Source organism: Mustela putorius, unplaced genomic scaffold, assembly GCF_011764305.1.
Source record: "Mustela putorius furo isolate JIRA1106 unplaced genomic scaffold, ASM1176430v1.1 tig00003845_pilon_pilon_pilon, whole genome shotgun sequence".
Classification (NCBI taxonomy): Eukaryota; Metazoa; Chordata; class Mammalia; order Carnivora; family Mustelidae; genus Mustela; species Mustela putorius.
Window position 1 is genome coordinate 40,241,079 of NW_025421998.1, and position 16,911 is coordinate 40,257,989.

The following is a 16,911-nucleotide window of genomic DNA, read 5'->3' on the forward strand; positions in this document are numbered from 1 at the left end:
TGCTCCAGTTCCTTTATTAACGTCTATTGAATTGTGAGAAAGGTGGAATTCAGGAAATTCACACAACTTGCACTATTTTGGGAAGCTAACTCTGGGCCCAGAAATTTAATCTTGAAATTAATTTCTTTTTACCACAGTTATACTCCAGGTGGGCTGGGAGTTTAAGATATCTGTAAATTAATTTAATCATTCTGGCATTTTCTTCACACCACTGATTCTGAAAGTTTTACTGGCAGTCTAATAATCTTGGCCATGGGAAAGTAAGTAAAATTTCCTTTAAATTATATTTATTGTGAAATGTTTTAATTACCACGGTTAAAATTCAACTGGCAATGAGACTAATTCCAGGTTTGAATGCAAATTTGACAGTCGAGTGATTACCCCAGTTAATGCCATGACTTGCAGAGAAAACAGAAACCTAATTGCATCTGGAAACCAATGTATTATATCCCAGGGACAGCATCTTCAAACAGTGATAATCTGAACAAATTATAGGCTATATCCCAAGAGAAACGGCTCCAAAGGTATACCTAGCTCTCTAATTTTGTAAACACATGTATCTCACTTCAATTTGACCATCACCTAAAAATTAACTCCTTGAAATTGAGAATGGATCTCTCTGTTATCAGCTTTCAATCTTGGCTACATATTGAAGTCATACAAAGAACTTAAAAAGGGGGGGGGCACTGATACAAGAATTTTAGGTGTTCCCCAGGTTATTTTAATGTGCAAACAAGGTTGAGAATGTCTATTCTTAATGATTCTTTGAAAGATTAAATTTCTTTTCATTTTTTTCACAATTTCCTAAAGCTAGGAAAGCCTTATTAGAATATACCACCAGGGGGAGGAGTCAAGAAGGAGGAGAAGTAGCAGGCTGAGACTACTTCAGGTAGCAGGAGATCAGCTAGATAGCTTACCTAAAGATTGCAAACACCTACAAATCCATCGGCAGATCAAAGAGAAGAAGAACAGCAATTCTAGAAACAGAAAAACAACCACTTTCTGAAAGGTAGGACTGGCAGAGAAGTGAATTCAAAGCGACGGGAAGATAGACCCTGGGGGGGGAGGGGCCGGCTCCTGGCAAGCGGCTGAACAACAGAGCACAAGATCGGGACTTTTAAAAGTCTGTTCCGCTAAGGGACATCGCTCCAGAGGCTAAACCGGGGTGAAGTCCACGTGGGGTCAGCATGGCCTCAGGTCCCGCAGGGTCACAGAAGGATCGGGGGTGTCTGAGTGTCACAGAGCTTACAGGTATTAGAATGGGGAAGCCGGCTACAGAGACAGAGCCGACAGTAAGATCACAGGTCGGGGTTACCTTGAACCGGTCGCAGGCTTGGTGAGCTCTGAGCGTGGCCGGAGGTCAGGCAGACGGGAAATACTGGGCACTGTTCTCTGAGGGCGCACTGAGGAGTGGGGCCCCAGGCTCTCGGCTCCTCCGGGCCAGAGACCAGGAGGCCGCCATTTGTATTCCCGTCCTCTGGAACTCTACGGAAAGCGCCCAGGGAACAAAAGATCCTGAAAGCAAACCCGAGCGAATTGCTCAGCCCGGCCCCTGGTAAGGGCGGTGCAATTCCGCCTGGGGCAAAGACACTTGAGAATCACTACACCAGGCCCCTCCCCCAAAAGATCAACAAGAAACCCAGCCAAGACCAAGTTCACCTACCAAGAAGTGTGGTTTCAATACCAAGGAGAGCAGCAGAATTCCAGAGGAGGAGAAAGCAAAGCACGGAACTCAAGCTTTCTCCCTATGATTCTTTAGTCTTACAGTTAATTTAATTTTTTTCTTTTTCATTTTTTTCTCTTCTTCTGCTAAAATTTTTGTAACTTTTACCCTTTTCTTTTTTAACATTTTTTAACTAGTTTATCTAATATATATATATTTTTTCTTTTTTATACTTTTCTTTATTCGTTTTCTTTTTTAAATTCTTTTCTTTCCTTTCTTTCTTTTTTTTTCTTTCTTTCTTTCTGAACCTCTTTTTATCCCCTTTCTCCCCCCCCCCATGATTTGGGATCTCTTCTGATTTGGTTAAAGCATATTTTCCTGGGGTTGCTGCCACCCTTTTAGTATTTTACTTGCTCCTTCATATACTCTTATCTGGACAAAATGACAAGGCGGAAAAATTCACCACAAAAAAAAGAACAAGAGGCAGTACCGAAGGCTAGGGACCTAATCAATACAGACATTGGTAATATGTCAGATCTAGAGTTCAGAATGACAACTCTCAGGGTTCTAGGCGGGCTCGAAAAAGGCATGGAAGAAATTAGAGACACCCTCTTGAGAGATATAAAAGCCCTTTCTGGAGAAATAAAAGAACTAAAATCTAACCAAGTTGAAATCAAAAAAGCTATTAATGAGGTTCAATCAAAAATGGAGGCTCTCACTGCTAGGATAAATGAGGCAGAAGAAAGAATGAGCAATATAGAAGACCAAATGACAGAGAATAAAGAAGCTGAGCAAAAGAGGGACAAAAGCTACGGGACCACGAGGGGAGAATCTGAGAGATAAGTGACACCATAAGACAAAACAACATTAGAATAATTGGGATTCCAGAAGAAGAAGAAAGAGAGAGAAGGGCAGATGGTATACTGGAGAGAATTATTGGGGAGAATTTCCCCAATATGGCAAAGGGAACAAGCATCAAAATTCAGGAGGTGCAGAGAACACTCCTCAAAATCAATAAGAATAGGACCACACCCCGTCACCTAATAGTAATATTTACAAGTCTTAGTGACAAAGAGAAAATCCTGAAAGCAGCCCGGGAAAAGAAGTCTGTAACATACAATGGTAAAAATATTAGATTGGCAGCAGACTTATCCACAGAGACCTGGCAGGCCAGAAAGAGCTGGCATGATATATTCAGAGCACTAAATAAGAAAAACATGCAGCCAAGAATATTATATCCAGCTAGGCTATCCTTGAAAATAGAAGGAGAGATTAAAAGCTTCCAGGACAAATAAAAACTGAAAGAATTTGCAAACACCAAACCAGCTCTACAGGAAATATTGAAAGGGGTCCTCTAAGCAAAGAGAGAGGCTACAAGTGGTAGATCAGAAAGAAACAGAGACCATATACAGTAACAGTCACCTTACAGGCAATACAATGGCACTAAATTCATATCTCTCAATAGTTACCCTGAATGTTAATGGGCTAAATGCCACAATCAAAAGACACAGGGTATCAGAATGAATAAAAAAACAAAACCCATCTATATGTTGCCTACAAGAAACTCATTTTAAGCCTGAAGAAATCTCCAGATTTAAAGTGAGGGGGTGGAAAAGAACTTACCATGCTAATGGACATCAGAAGAAAGCAGGAGTGGCAATCCTTATATCAGATCAATTAGATTTTAAGCCAAAGACTATAATAAGAGATGAGGAAGGATACTATATCATACTCAAAGGATCTGTCCAACAAGAAGATCTAACAATTTTAAATATCTATGCCCCCAACGTGGGAGCAGCCAACTATATAAACCAATTAAGAACAAAATCAAAGAAATACATTAACACTAATACAATAATAGTAGGGGACTTTAACACTCCCCTCACTGAAATGGACAGATCATCCAAGCAAAAGATCAACAAGAAAATAAAGACCTTAAATAACACACTGGACCAGATGGACATCCCAAATATATTCAGAACATTTCATCCCAAAGCAACAGAATACACATTCTTCTCTAGTGCACATGGGACATTCTCCAGAATAGATCACATCCTCGGTCCTAAATCAGGACTCAACCGGTATCAAAAGATTGGGATCATTCCCTGCATATTTTCAGACCACAATGCTCTGAAGCTAGAACTCAACCACAAGAGGAAGTTTGGAAAGAACCCAAATACATGCAGACTAAACAGCATCCTTCTAAGGAATGAATGGGTCAACTGGGAAATTAAAGAAGAATTGAAAAAAATCATGGAAACAAATGGTAAAGAAAACACAACAGTTCAAAATCTGTGGGACACAACAAAGGCAGTCCTGAGAGGAAAATATATAGCGGTACAAGCCTTTCTCAAGAAACAAGAAAGGTCTCAGGTACACAACCTAACCCTACACCTAAAGGAGTTGGAGAAAGAACAAGAAAGAAACCCTAAACCCAGCAGGAGAAGAGAAATCATAAAGATCAGAAAATGAAATAGAAGCAAAAAAAAAAAAAAAAAACCAATAGAACAAATCAACAAAACTAGGAGCTAGTTTTGAAAGAATTAATAAAATTGATAAACCCCCCAGACTTATCAAAAAGAAAAGAGAAAGGACCCAAATAAATAAAATCATGAATGAAAGAGGAGAGATCACAACTAACACCAAAGAAATACAAACTATTATAAGAACATACTATGAGCAACTCTACGCCAACAAATTTGACAATCTGGACGAAATGGATGCATTCCTAGAAACATATAAACTACCACAACTGAACCAGGAAGAAATAGAAAGCCTGAACAGACCCATAACCAGTAAGGAGATTGAAACAGTCATTAAAAATCTCCAAACAAACAAAAGCCCAGGGCCAGACAGCTTCCCAGGGGAATTCTACCAAACATTTAAAGAAGAACTAATTCCTATTCTCCTGAAACCGTTCCAAAAAATAGAAATGGAAGGAAAACTTCCAAACTCATTTTATGAGGCCAGCATCACCTTGATCCCCAAACCAGACAAGGATCCCATCAAAAAAGAGAGCTATAGACCAATATCCTTGAGGAACACAGATGCAAGAATTCTCACCAAAATACTAGCCAATAGGATTCAACAGTACATTAAAAGGATTATTCACCAGGACCAAGTGCGATTTATTCCAGGGCTGCAAGGTTGGTTCAACATCGGCAAATCAGTCAATGTGATACAACACATCAATAAAAGAAAGAACAAGAACTATATGATACTCTCAATAGATGCTGAAAAAGCATTTGACAAAGTACAGCAGCATCCCTTCCTGATCAAAACTCTTCAAAGTGTAGGGATAGAGGGCACATACCTCAATATCATCAAAGCCATCTATGAAAAACCCACCGCAAATATCATTCTCAATGGAGAAAAACTGAAAGCTTTTCCGCTAAGGTCAGGAACACGGCAGGGATGTCCATTATCACCACTGCTATTCAACATAGTACTAGAGGTCCTAGCCTCAGCAATCAAACAACAAAAGGAAATTAAAGGCATCCAAATAGGCAAAAAAAAAAAGTCAAACTATCACTCTTCGCAGATGATATGATACTATATGTGGAAAACCCAAAAGACTCCACTCCAAAACTGCTAGAACTTGTACAGGAATTCAGTAAAGTGTCAGGATATAAAATCAATGCACAGAAATCGTTGCATTTCTCTACACCAACAACAAGACAGAAGAAAGAGAAATTAAAGAGTCAATCCCATTTAGAATTGCACCCAAAACCATAAGACACCTAGGAATAAATCTAACCAAAGAGGAACAGAATCTATACACAGAAAACTATAAAGTACTCATGAAAGAAATTGAGGAAGACACAAAGAAATGGAAAAATGTTCCATGCTCCTGGATTGGAAGACTAAATATTGTGAAAATGTCTATGCTACCTAAAGCAATCTACACATTTAAAGCAATTCCTATCAAAGTACCATCCATCTTTTTCAAAGAAATGGAACAAATAATCCTAAAATTTATATGGAACCAGAAAAGACCTCAAATAGTCAAAAGAATATTGAAAAAGAAAGCCAAAGTTGGTGGCATCACAATTCCGGACTTCAAGCTCTATTACAAAGCTGTCATCATCGGGACAGCATGGTACTGGCACAAAAACAGACACATAGATAAATGGGACAGAATAGAAAGCCCAGAAATAGACCCTCAACTCTACAGTCAACTAATCTTCAACAAAGCAGGAAAGAATGTCCAATGGAAAAAAGACAGCCTCTTCAATAAATGGTGTTGGGAAAATTGGACAGCCACAGGCAGAAAAATGAAATTGGACCATTCCTCATACCGCATATGAAAATAGACTCAAAATGGATGAAGGACCTCAATGTGAGAAAGGAATCCATCAAAATCCTTGAGGAGAACACAGGCAGCAACCTCTTCGACCTCAGCGCAGCAATATCTTCCTAGGAACAACGCCAAAGGCAAGGGAAGCAAGGGCAAAAATGAACTATTGGGATTTTTATCAAGATCCAAAGCTTTTGCACAGCAAAAGAAATAGTTAACAAAACCAAAAGACAACTGACAGAATGGGAGAAGATATTTGCAAACGACATATCAGATAAAGGACTAGTGTCCAGAATCTATAAAGAACTTAGCAAACTCAACACCCAAAGAACAAATAATCCAATCAAGAAATGGGCAGAGGACATGAACAGACATTTCTGCAAAGAAGACATCCAGATGGCCAACAGACACATGAAAAAGTGCCACAATGAGATATCACCTCACACCAGTCAGAATGGCTAAAATCAAGAAGTCAGGAAATGACAGATACTAGCGAGGATGTGGAGAAAGGGGAACCCTCCTACACTGTTGGTGGGAATGCAAGCTGGTGCAACCGCTCTGAAAAAGCATGGAGGTTCCTCAAAATGTTGAAATAAGAACTGCCCTATGACCCAGCAATTGCACTACTGGGTATTTACCCTAAAGATACAAACGTAGTGATCCAAAGGGGCACGTACACCCGAATGTTTATAGCAGCAATGTCCACAATAGCCAAACTATGGAAAGAACCTAGATGTCCATCAACAGATGAATGGATCAAGAAGAGGTGGTATATATACACAATGGAATACTATGCAGCCATCAAAAGAAATGAAATCTTGCCATTTGCGACAACATGGATGGAACTAGAGCATATCATGCTTAGCAAAATAAGTCAATAGGAGAAAGACAACTATCATATGATCTCCCTGATATGAGGTAGTGGAGATGCAATATGGGGGGTTAAGGGGGTAGGAGAAGAATAAATGAAACAAGATGGGATTGGGAGGGAGACAAACCATAAGTGACTCTTAATCTCACAAAACAAACTGAGGGTTGCTGGGGGGAGGGGGGTTGGGAGAAGGGAGGTGGGGTTATGGACATTGGGGAGGGTATGTGCTTTGGTGAGTGCTGTGAAGTGTGTAAACCTGGCGATTCACAGACCTGTACCTCTGGGGATAAAAATATATTATATGTTTATAAAAAATAAAAAATTTAAAAAAAAAAGAATATACCACCAGCGGGTGCCTGGGTGGCTCAGTGGGTTAAGCCATTGCCTTCATCTCAGGTCATGATCTCAGGGTTTGGGGATCAAGTCCCGCATCGGGCTCTCTGCTCAGCGGGGAGCCTGCTTCCTCCTCTCTCTCTGCCTGCCTCTCTGCCTACTTGTGAATTCTCTGTGTCAAATAAATAAATAAAATCTTAAAAAAAAAGAAAAAAAAAGAATATACCACCAGTATGGGGAAAGAGGAATGAGGGAATGAGGAAAAAATGATGGAGGGAATCAAATAAACAAGAAAACAATACAAAAACCAGAAAAAGTGTTTTTTCTAGGATGTAGGGGATCTCGATAAGGAGAAAATTATTTAAGCCCCTTTTAAATGGACAAAGCCAATACCGAAGACTACTCTGTATCAGGAATATTGAATCTAAAGGAAGATGAAATTGTTCAGCATTTTAGGTAAAAATCCCTTTCCCTTTGGCAGAAAAGCTATTTCCTATTGGCTTTCTTATTATTTGATAGGCTGGACAATAGTTTTGATTTTCTTAAAATGAGTATTTTGCTGATTTCCAGCCTTGACTTCTACTTTTACTGGATCTTCCATGTTCCTTTTCTTTACTCATTAGGCAACAAAATACAGAGGTTTGTTCCAAGTGGAGATTTGAGACTACCCTGGAGGATAACAGAACCACTAAATATAAGAGCCTGGGTACCTAAATCATGACAGGAAAAGCTGCCCATCAAACATACTTTGGACTATGAAATAGATTAAGTATGTATTATGTTAAGCAACTGAGATTGGGGTTTGTTTGTTACAGCAGCTAGCTTTACTTAACTTGACAATGTACAAAGTGACTATCCAAATCCAAAGATTCCCATTCTGTACAGTTATTTGCCAAAACATTTGTTTTAAATTTTAAAACAGACCAGAAAAAAAATCCTTAATGAATTTAAAAGAGTTCAAAACATGTAAAATGGTTTCCAGAATGGAAATTAAATTAAGAATTTAATTCCGTTCTGGAATTAAATTAAGAAATCAACAACAGAAAGAAATCTGGAAAATGCCCAAATATTTAAAAACTGAAACACATCTAAGAAACTCATGGACTGAAGAAGAAGTCAAAAGGGAAATATGTGTGTTGAACAGAATGAAAATAAAACCACATTTCAAAATTTGTAGAATGATGTTACAGCAGTATTTAGGGAGATGTATAAAACATTATATTATAGTTATTTCTTTAGTAAATCAGTATCTCTTCAATTCTGTTCCTCTCTTGCTCATTATTTCCTCCCTGCCCATGTGAAGATGGAAACTATGATTTTTATCTTCTCTGTCTTACCATTAACTATCATAATTTACCCACTAAATAAACATGTATTGAGAGACTACTGTTGGCCTATAATGCTGGTTTAAGAGTAAGGCTTGATAAATAGTTCCGGATCAATAATGAGAACATTTTGGCTTGGAGAAAGAAACAAAGGAAATGAATAAAATTAGCAGCTCCTCTGTCCAGATAGCTTTGTCAAATAAGAACATTTCATATTCAGGTTCATCCACTTTATAATCTCTTTTTTTTTCCCATTCATAATCTTGATGTTTATTTTCCTCTCTTTTCAAGAAGAAGCCATAGAATTACAAATCTAATGTCATTGCATTTAATGCACAGATCTCTGGTATCTACAAAAAGAGCTTATCTCCTCCAAGTACGTCCAGTAAGACTATCCAATGTCTGTGCATTTTCATGAAAGTACAATGCTTTGGATTTACCTTTCTAACCTGATGTGTAATTCTGATGAAAATAAGAGTATATCGGCACTGAGTTTGTCTTGAAGTCCTTCCTGCTCAAATGTTCTGTCTCATCACTGGAGTAGTTTCTGAAAAAGCAGAGCTATCTTCACTCAGTTCCTTCAGCCTTGGAGGAGAAAGGGCGTATCCCCAAAACTTCTGTTTTCATCCCTTTGTAATGTTTTAGAAAATAACATGTCTGGGTACCTCACTTTAAACTTGTGTTTCCATCTTCTCTGAACTCTCCATATTCAGACTCCGTGAGTGTACCCACTTGAAAGTCACACTTCTCTTGACATGCCCTATATTAACCCCTTCACAGGTAAAGCCGTGCCCCATGACCCTGAAAGAATGATTCTCATCACATTCCCACCCCTTTATGATGGACAGCCACCTTTTGAGTAGACAGGCACATGATTCCTACTCAATTCCCTGAACTGTTTTAGCCAACTCTTCCCAGATTTTTTCAGCTCCATTATATCTTCCTTATGACTTTAAAACTGCACATATTATCCAAGAGCTCATGTAAGAGGAAGGTGGTGTTTTCAGTTTGAGTCCCATTGCCTTTCTCATGATTCCTTCCATTTGGGTGGCACTGTTGTCTGCATTCCAGAACGTACCTTGCCAATGTCTTCAAGGAACAATCACCCATGACCAACACATCCTGTTTTGGAGCTAAAACTTAAAGCTCAAAATTTATCATAATTTATATTTTGGAATCTCATTTTCTAAAATGCATTACTTAAGTGTAGCCACAATAACAATTCCTGCTCTTAAACTTTTTTTAATCACTATTTAATGTTTCTCATATGTTAGTTTAATAACCCTTTTGTGTTCCACATCTGGTTGCCTAATATTTTAAATGACATCATGTAAAGCATATAAACTGAGCTCCCTCCTTCCAAGGTACTATGTGAATCTTACTAATTTTTATCAGAACACAATAAACCTTGCCATTAATAGCCCTTTAGATAGAAGCTGGGTAGAACCAACCCTTTGTATTCAGAATGACAAGTTAATAATCACTGCCATCTGCAGGCAACAACAGCAACAACAACAACAACAAAAAACTGGCTTCTACCAATTTGCTTGATCAAAGGCAATTTCAACTGAACAAAATAATTGTATTTCCAGGGAACAATGCATTCATAGATAAAAACAGACTTGGTTATTTCCTGCTCTCCATATTTACATTGGAATGAACAGTACCCAGAGCAAACAGAAGAATAATATTGAGCAAAAACAGTTCCATTGGCAATCCTGAGGTCACAATCTTTACTTGAGAATGTAGAATGGAAAGCAAGATGAGGATGGGGATAGATGTGTCCCCCAGTAGAATTATTTTTTAACAGTGCTACTCTCAGTTGACAAATACATTTCATTTATTTCAACTTCATCTTCTGAATATCTGTCTGGTGCCCATACTCAGCTCAAGCCTATATTACCTATTATTAGGGCAGGAAATTGATGCATTCTATTTATTTGTTTGCATTGTTTTCTCCATACTGGAGAAAATGTTGGAGAAATATTTGGAGAAAATATTACCATATCAATAGGAAATATGTTTTGGTATAATGTTTTCAAGAAGATTCATTTTTTAAGAGATATCCTTGGGTGGTAGTTTAATCCGTATTTCCAGATAAGAGCCTCTTTTGGCATTCAGAGAAAGAAAGAGAGGTACAATGTATCTCTTGTAGAGACAGCATACCTTGTTTTTCTTTGCAAACTCATACCTAGCATGGTGCCTGGCACATAGAGTTTGTATTAAGAGTGTACCAAGTCAACCAGAAATATAAGTGAATAATTAACAAAGGACCATGAAAACAGTTACTAAAATATTTATTGCTTGTTGGAACTGGAATTAAGGATTTTTTATCTTTTTGATTATCTTTATTTTCTGGGTATATTCAATGAATATGTATTACTTTTGTACTTTAAAAAAAAAAGTGTGGGAAATCATAGGGAAAGCCTTAATTTAGTTAGAAATTTTTAGATCTTAAAAGGGAAGTTTATTACACATGCTGTAGGAATTTTGCCTTTATTTATCATGATCAGCAGTTTCTTGGCCATAATTTGAACTAATATAAGTGCCTATTCACCTGTTGGGGAAAAAAGTGTTTTCCTACCCTCCTCTGATATTTCAGAAAACAATAAGGCTCTGAATCATCCCCCCTCATAGGAAGCAAGAACAGGGTAACAGGGGAAAAGAGCTCCTGGGAACACCGAAGAGAACAAGATTCTAGCAGCAGTTGTATTGTAACTCTGAAGTGGGGGAAGTGTTATAGAAATGATGTTAGGCTCTTGGATTGTTATATTTGCAGCTGTTCTTATTTGAAGTGGTATGTATCTTACGTCAACTGACCTCAATTTTATAGTTATAGTTTGAGGGACAGTTTAATTGCTTTCGTGAAGTTGTAACATTTGTCTCCATTTCAGTCAATTCCCTGTCTGGAAACAATCAATGATCACCTAGGACTCTCAAGCAAGAGTCCCACCTAGTGGTGGCTCGTTTAATATGCACATAGCTCTGGAGCACTGGAGAGAAGGAAGAAAGAACCCGCAGAAATAATATTGCCAGGATTGGGTTGGCCAGTACACTGATTGTGAAGACTCCCTCCTACCTAGGACTTTAGATCCCAGAAACGTGACAGTTCCTGTCGGTTCAGGAAACATAGATTCCTGAATTGCTACTATCGCTACCTTATGTTACCAAATATGAAGTTCTTCTGGAAGATGTGGTATAGATACACAATGGAATATTACTCAGCCGTAAAAAGGAATGAAATCTTGCCATGTGAGACAACATGGATGGATCTAGAGGCTTAGTAAAGTAAGCCAGAGAAATACAAATTCCATATGAATTCACATGTGGAACAAGTGAACAAAAAAAAAAAAAAAAAAAAAAAGTGGATACATAAATATGGAAAACAAACTAGTGGCGGCCAGAGGAGAGGAGGTACAGGAGGGGTCGGTGAAATAGGTGGAGATCAGGGGTACAAACTTCCAGTTACAAAATAAATAAGTCAGGGCACCTGGGTGCCTCAGTGGGTTAAGCCTCTGCCTTTGGTTCAGGTCATGATCCCAGGGTGCTGGGATGGAGCCCGCATCGGGCTCTCTGCTCAGTGGGGATCCTGCTTCCCTCTCTCTCTCTGCCTGCCTCTCTGCCTACTTGAGATCTCTGCCTGTCATATAAATAAATAACATTTTATAAATAAATAAATAAATAAGTCACAGGGATGAAAAGCCCAGCATAGGGAATATAGTCAATAATATTTTAAGTTTGTATGGTGCAAATGGTAACTAAGTGTGGGGAGCTTTTCATAATGTATATAATTGTGGGATCACTGTTGTACACCTGAAACTAATATAATATTGTATGTCATACTTCAATTAAAAATTAAAAAGATTAAAAAATTAAATGTTCTTTGGAGATGACCATTGATCTTCATAACTTTTTTTTTTTTTGAGAGAGAGAGAGATTGAGGGAGAGGAACAGAGGGAGAGGGATAGAGAGAGAATCTTGAAGCAGGCACCATGCCAGCCCAGAGTCCAGTTCTTATTTGAAGTGGTATATATCTTCACAATCCCCAGTATTATGAGCTGAGCCAAAATCAAGAGTCTGCTGCTTAACCAACTGAGTCACCCAGGCATCCCCATCACATTTTTTGGTACAACCCAGCCCAAAGCACTGGTTTCAGGGAGCCACTGTCCTCTCATTCACTTATTCAATCACTTCATGAACATTTACTGAGTGCCTCTAATTCCCAGGAACTGGAATTAAACACTGAAAAATGTAAAGATGATTGAGGTACATTCTGGAGCTTAGAAGGAGTTCATAATCTGTCATGCGACCCTGCGCTGGATAATCTGTGGCCCGCTCAGCACCAGTGCCATCATCCCCTTTAAGGTTTGGTCTCAAAAATCCCCTTCTCAGAGACTGGAGCTTCCTGTAGAAGGAAGTTGCTGGAGATTTGGGAACAGAAAGAGGAGCTGTATACTGTAGAGGCAACTGCCGGCCAAACTCAGGAACAGAAGGGATTCAGAGCGGCTCCCTGCTGAGTTCTTGGGGACTACCTGGGTCACTGAGGTGCCCAGAGCACAGGAGAGTGCTTCTCGGAGTGTAGCATCTTCCTGGTGAGTTTCGGAGAACCGCCCTGCCTGTGACTTCCTGCCAGGTCTTCCGAGTTGGCCTCCCTCCCCCAGGCTCCCCCACCTTCATGACTTGCTCAGCTCTTCCAGTGGTCAAAGAAGCCTCTCGTTCCTGTAGCAAATCCTATAAGCCCAGAAAACATGGAGTGGCTTCTCTTTTCCTGACCGAGCCCTGATTGATTTAGTCACACAGTGGGCTAATCCTGTAATGACTCCGGAATATACAAGGTGTTGATGAGAACTGAATGGTAGAAAAGCATCCCAGCCTTAGAAGGACCAGGGAAGGCTTCCCAGAGAAAGTGACATCGAGATAAATCCTAAAGGTAAAAAGAAATTATCCACTTTTAAAGGAAGACATAGAGACTAAAGTATTTGGGGGGAGGGGAAACAGGTTTTGGAAAGACTAGCTAACTAAAATAATAATGTTTAAAAGAAAGACAACAACACAAGACTGTAAGTTACTAAGTTTGCAATTACTGTGTTGACCGAGAATACAATAGCAGTGTTCTCACATGAGTATCATTCCTGTAAAGCTCGTGACAGATTTGGAGATATCCATGTGGCAAAGTATAGCAATGCCGTGGGTACTTCATCTACTGTATCCCCTGAAATCCGATGGGCCCACAAAACTCCCCAGCTGCTGGGAAAGCTTGCACATCACTTTAGGTGGCATGCTCTGCTTTGGGCTCCATGAGGGCAGAGAGGAGGGCTGGACAAATTTGCATTTCACACCTGCGATCCCATTAGGCTTCTCCTCTCTAGGCAGATGATGTGTAAGTCTTTGCAGGAATGCATCTCTAACACCTGCTCTTGAAGAAGGGGAAAGCAGAGGTTAAAGGATTATTCTGTTTCCTTTTCTGATGGGCACACACACACACACACAGTCAAGCAGATCTTTACCAGAATTTCCAGCAAGAAAATAGAAAAAGTAGGGATGTAAGAGATGGGGATGGAAAATCAATGTCCCTGCCTCTCACCTCCCTAAAACGCACATATGCACACACACTCTCTAGCTTTTTCATCCTTTCCACCTTAAGAAAGCACTGACCTCACTGCCTTAATCTCCTGGCTGTGACCATGCTGTCACCGCCCCCCCCCCTAGAATACTGAAAAACACCCTTTGCATTTTCTTTCTGTGCCCCATGTTTCTCTTTTCTCCCCACCACTTCCAGGTCTTCCTTCCAATACCTCCATTTTGCTAGACTGCTACTCTTTTGGCAAAAAGTAAGCAAGTCTCAAAACTTCTCTTGGGTCCTGTCCATTCTTACAGTCTTCTCTGCTGCCTCTATCCCAGCCATCCTCACTCTTCTCCGCAATGTCGCCACAAAGCAGAGGATGAGGGAGATTTTGAACTTGAGAGGGAGCAGAGAAGAGATCATTTGGCCAGTCCTATTCGCATTATTGCCCGCTTTTGTTTTTCTCTAGTTATCCCCGAGAGTCTGGAAAAGAAAGCCGCAGACATCTCTCACAAGCATGAATCTCCTCCCCCTAGTGCCGCAGGGTTCAAGGAGGAATTTGTCACCTCCACCAATAGCATCACTTTGACCTCGTCAAAATTTATGGAACTGGAAAGACCGTCTAAAATGGAGTCCCTCATACACCTAAATGATCAAAAGCTGTAAATCAAACAAATACAACTCTGGAATATAATATGCTCTATCTGCCTACCTTGACAAATACACCGCTGTAAGGTCAAAATTGAAACACGGACTGACTTGTATGTCCTGGAAGTTGTTACGGTCGTAGGTGGTGGTGTTTGTGTCTTTCTTGCACCATATGAAATGCCAACAGAGTATTACTCCCACCTTAAAAGACCACCAGAGACGAAAAACATAGAGACAAAAGACAAAGCCGGCATTCTTACCGATCGGTTGCAGCGACCCGTTGACCAGTTGTCTGGTGGGCTTGAAGGGGAGATCTCGGTGGAACCTCCAAATGAAATGCCAACAGAGTATTACTCCCACCTTAAAAGTCCACCAGAGACGTGAGTCAAAGCCAAGCAGCAAGGGTCGTTTATTGCAGGTTCGAACCTGGACCTCTGCGCCACTCGTTGCCGATAACCCCGAGAGGTCCAGAGCTAGGTTGGTGCAGGGTTTTTATAGACAGATACAAACAAGTTTCGGGTAGGGCTGAGCTGATTGGTTGACAGTTTAAACAGGCATTCTTGGCGCCAGCGGATTGATTGGTTCAGGGGGCCCGCACTCTCGGGAAACAAGCAAAGCAGTCTTACAGAAGCAGAACTGGCCGGGTAGCCCGCGCACGCGAAAAAGCAAGCATTCGTACAGAAGTAAAACTAGCTGGTTAACAGGATAAAAATGCACTTCTAGCCAGGGGGGTTCTTTTGGTCTTTCATTCCCCCCTTCTCTCAGGTGCCTGAGGAGCCAATCTTGGGTCCTTGGTTGTCATCAGTGAGGTCGTGGTTGTTGCTCAAGTCTAGGGGCTGATACTGCTGTCTTAGGAGCATGATTTGTACTGTCTGAAGGCGTTGATTGACAAAGGCCACCAATTGATTTAAAATACATGGGCCAAAGGTCAGTAAAAGGATCAGAATACAAAGGGGTCCTAGTAAGGAGGATATTAAGGTGGTCAGCCAAGGGGATGAATTAAATCATGACTGGAACCAACCTTGCCCAGCTTCACGTTCCCTTTTCCTTTTTGCCAATCCTTCCCGTACCTTAGCCATTGAGTCTTTGACTACTCCTGAGTGATCTGTATAAAAGCAACATTCTTCCTTAAGGGCAGCACATAAGCCACCTTGTTGGAGGAATAGGAGGTCCAATCCCTGTCTATTTTGGAGGACAACTTCTGCTAATGAGCTGACAGACTCCCGAAGTTTAGAAATGGATAATTCTAATTCCTGTATATCTATATCAATGGCTTCTCGTAAGTATTGATAGTGATGTTGTTGTGAGATTAGGGCTGATGCCCCGGTAGCCACCCCGGCGGTACCTAACCCTAGGCCTAGCATAAGTGCCAGGGTTAGGCTTACGGGTTCTCTTTTAGTTCTACGTAATCCTCCTTCCCAATATGACATTAAATCTTCATAAGGATGATAGATTAAGCGAGGAATCAGGTGGACCATTACACAGTAGTCTGCACTTCGGTTTAATGCTCCTGGGTGGATGCATGGAGTTATCCCACTGGCGCAGGCCCACCAGGCATCTTGGGGAGGTATTACATATTGCTCTGTGTTATTTATAGTAAGGTTCTGACTACATAAGTGCATGTGTTCAGGCGGGATCTTTCCTACGCATGTCCCCCGGCCCCGTACGGCTGCTAAGGTTAGGCGGGGGCTTCGACTTGTCCACCGGCACATGGAGGGTGTGGATGATAGATTGTAACCTCCTGGAGTGGCCAGTCCCTCATAAAAAGGGGGCGCTATGTCATAACATAGCCAACAGGACTCAGTGGCATTGGGATTAGTATAATTCAGGACTTGAAAGGCATATTGGATCAACTTAAGTAGGTGGTCATTGGGGTTTCTTGATCTAGGTTTTTCAGTACTTATCATAGGCCGTTTGGTGGGGCTTGTGGGGAGTGAGAGGATTACGGTTCGATTGTGGCCCGTCTGTGTTGCCCCGTAAGTGGCAGGGCTCTGAGTGACAACTGTTAGGCTGGGCCCGGTTGGAGGTGGTGGGGCAAGTATGGGGTTGGGCCCTATGGTGGCTTTAGAGGTTTCTATAGAAAGTTTTATAGTGAACGTTAGACCATCGTCATAACGTTCTTTATAGAATCTGAGGCCCCAGGTATATCCCCTCACCCAGTTAGTTTGTCTTTTTCCCGACTCAGTAAAGGCTATTTTGAGTGGGTGACAC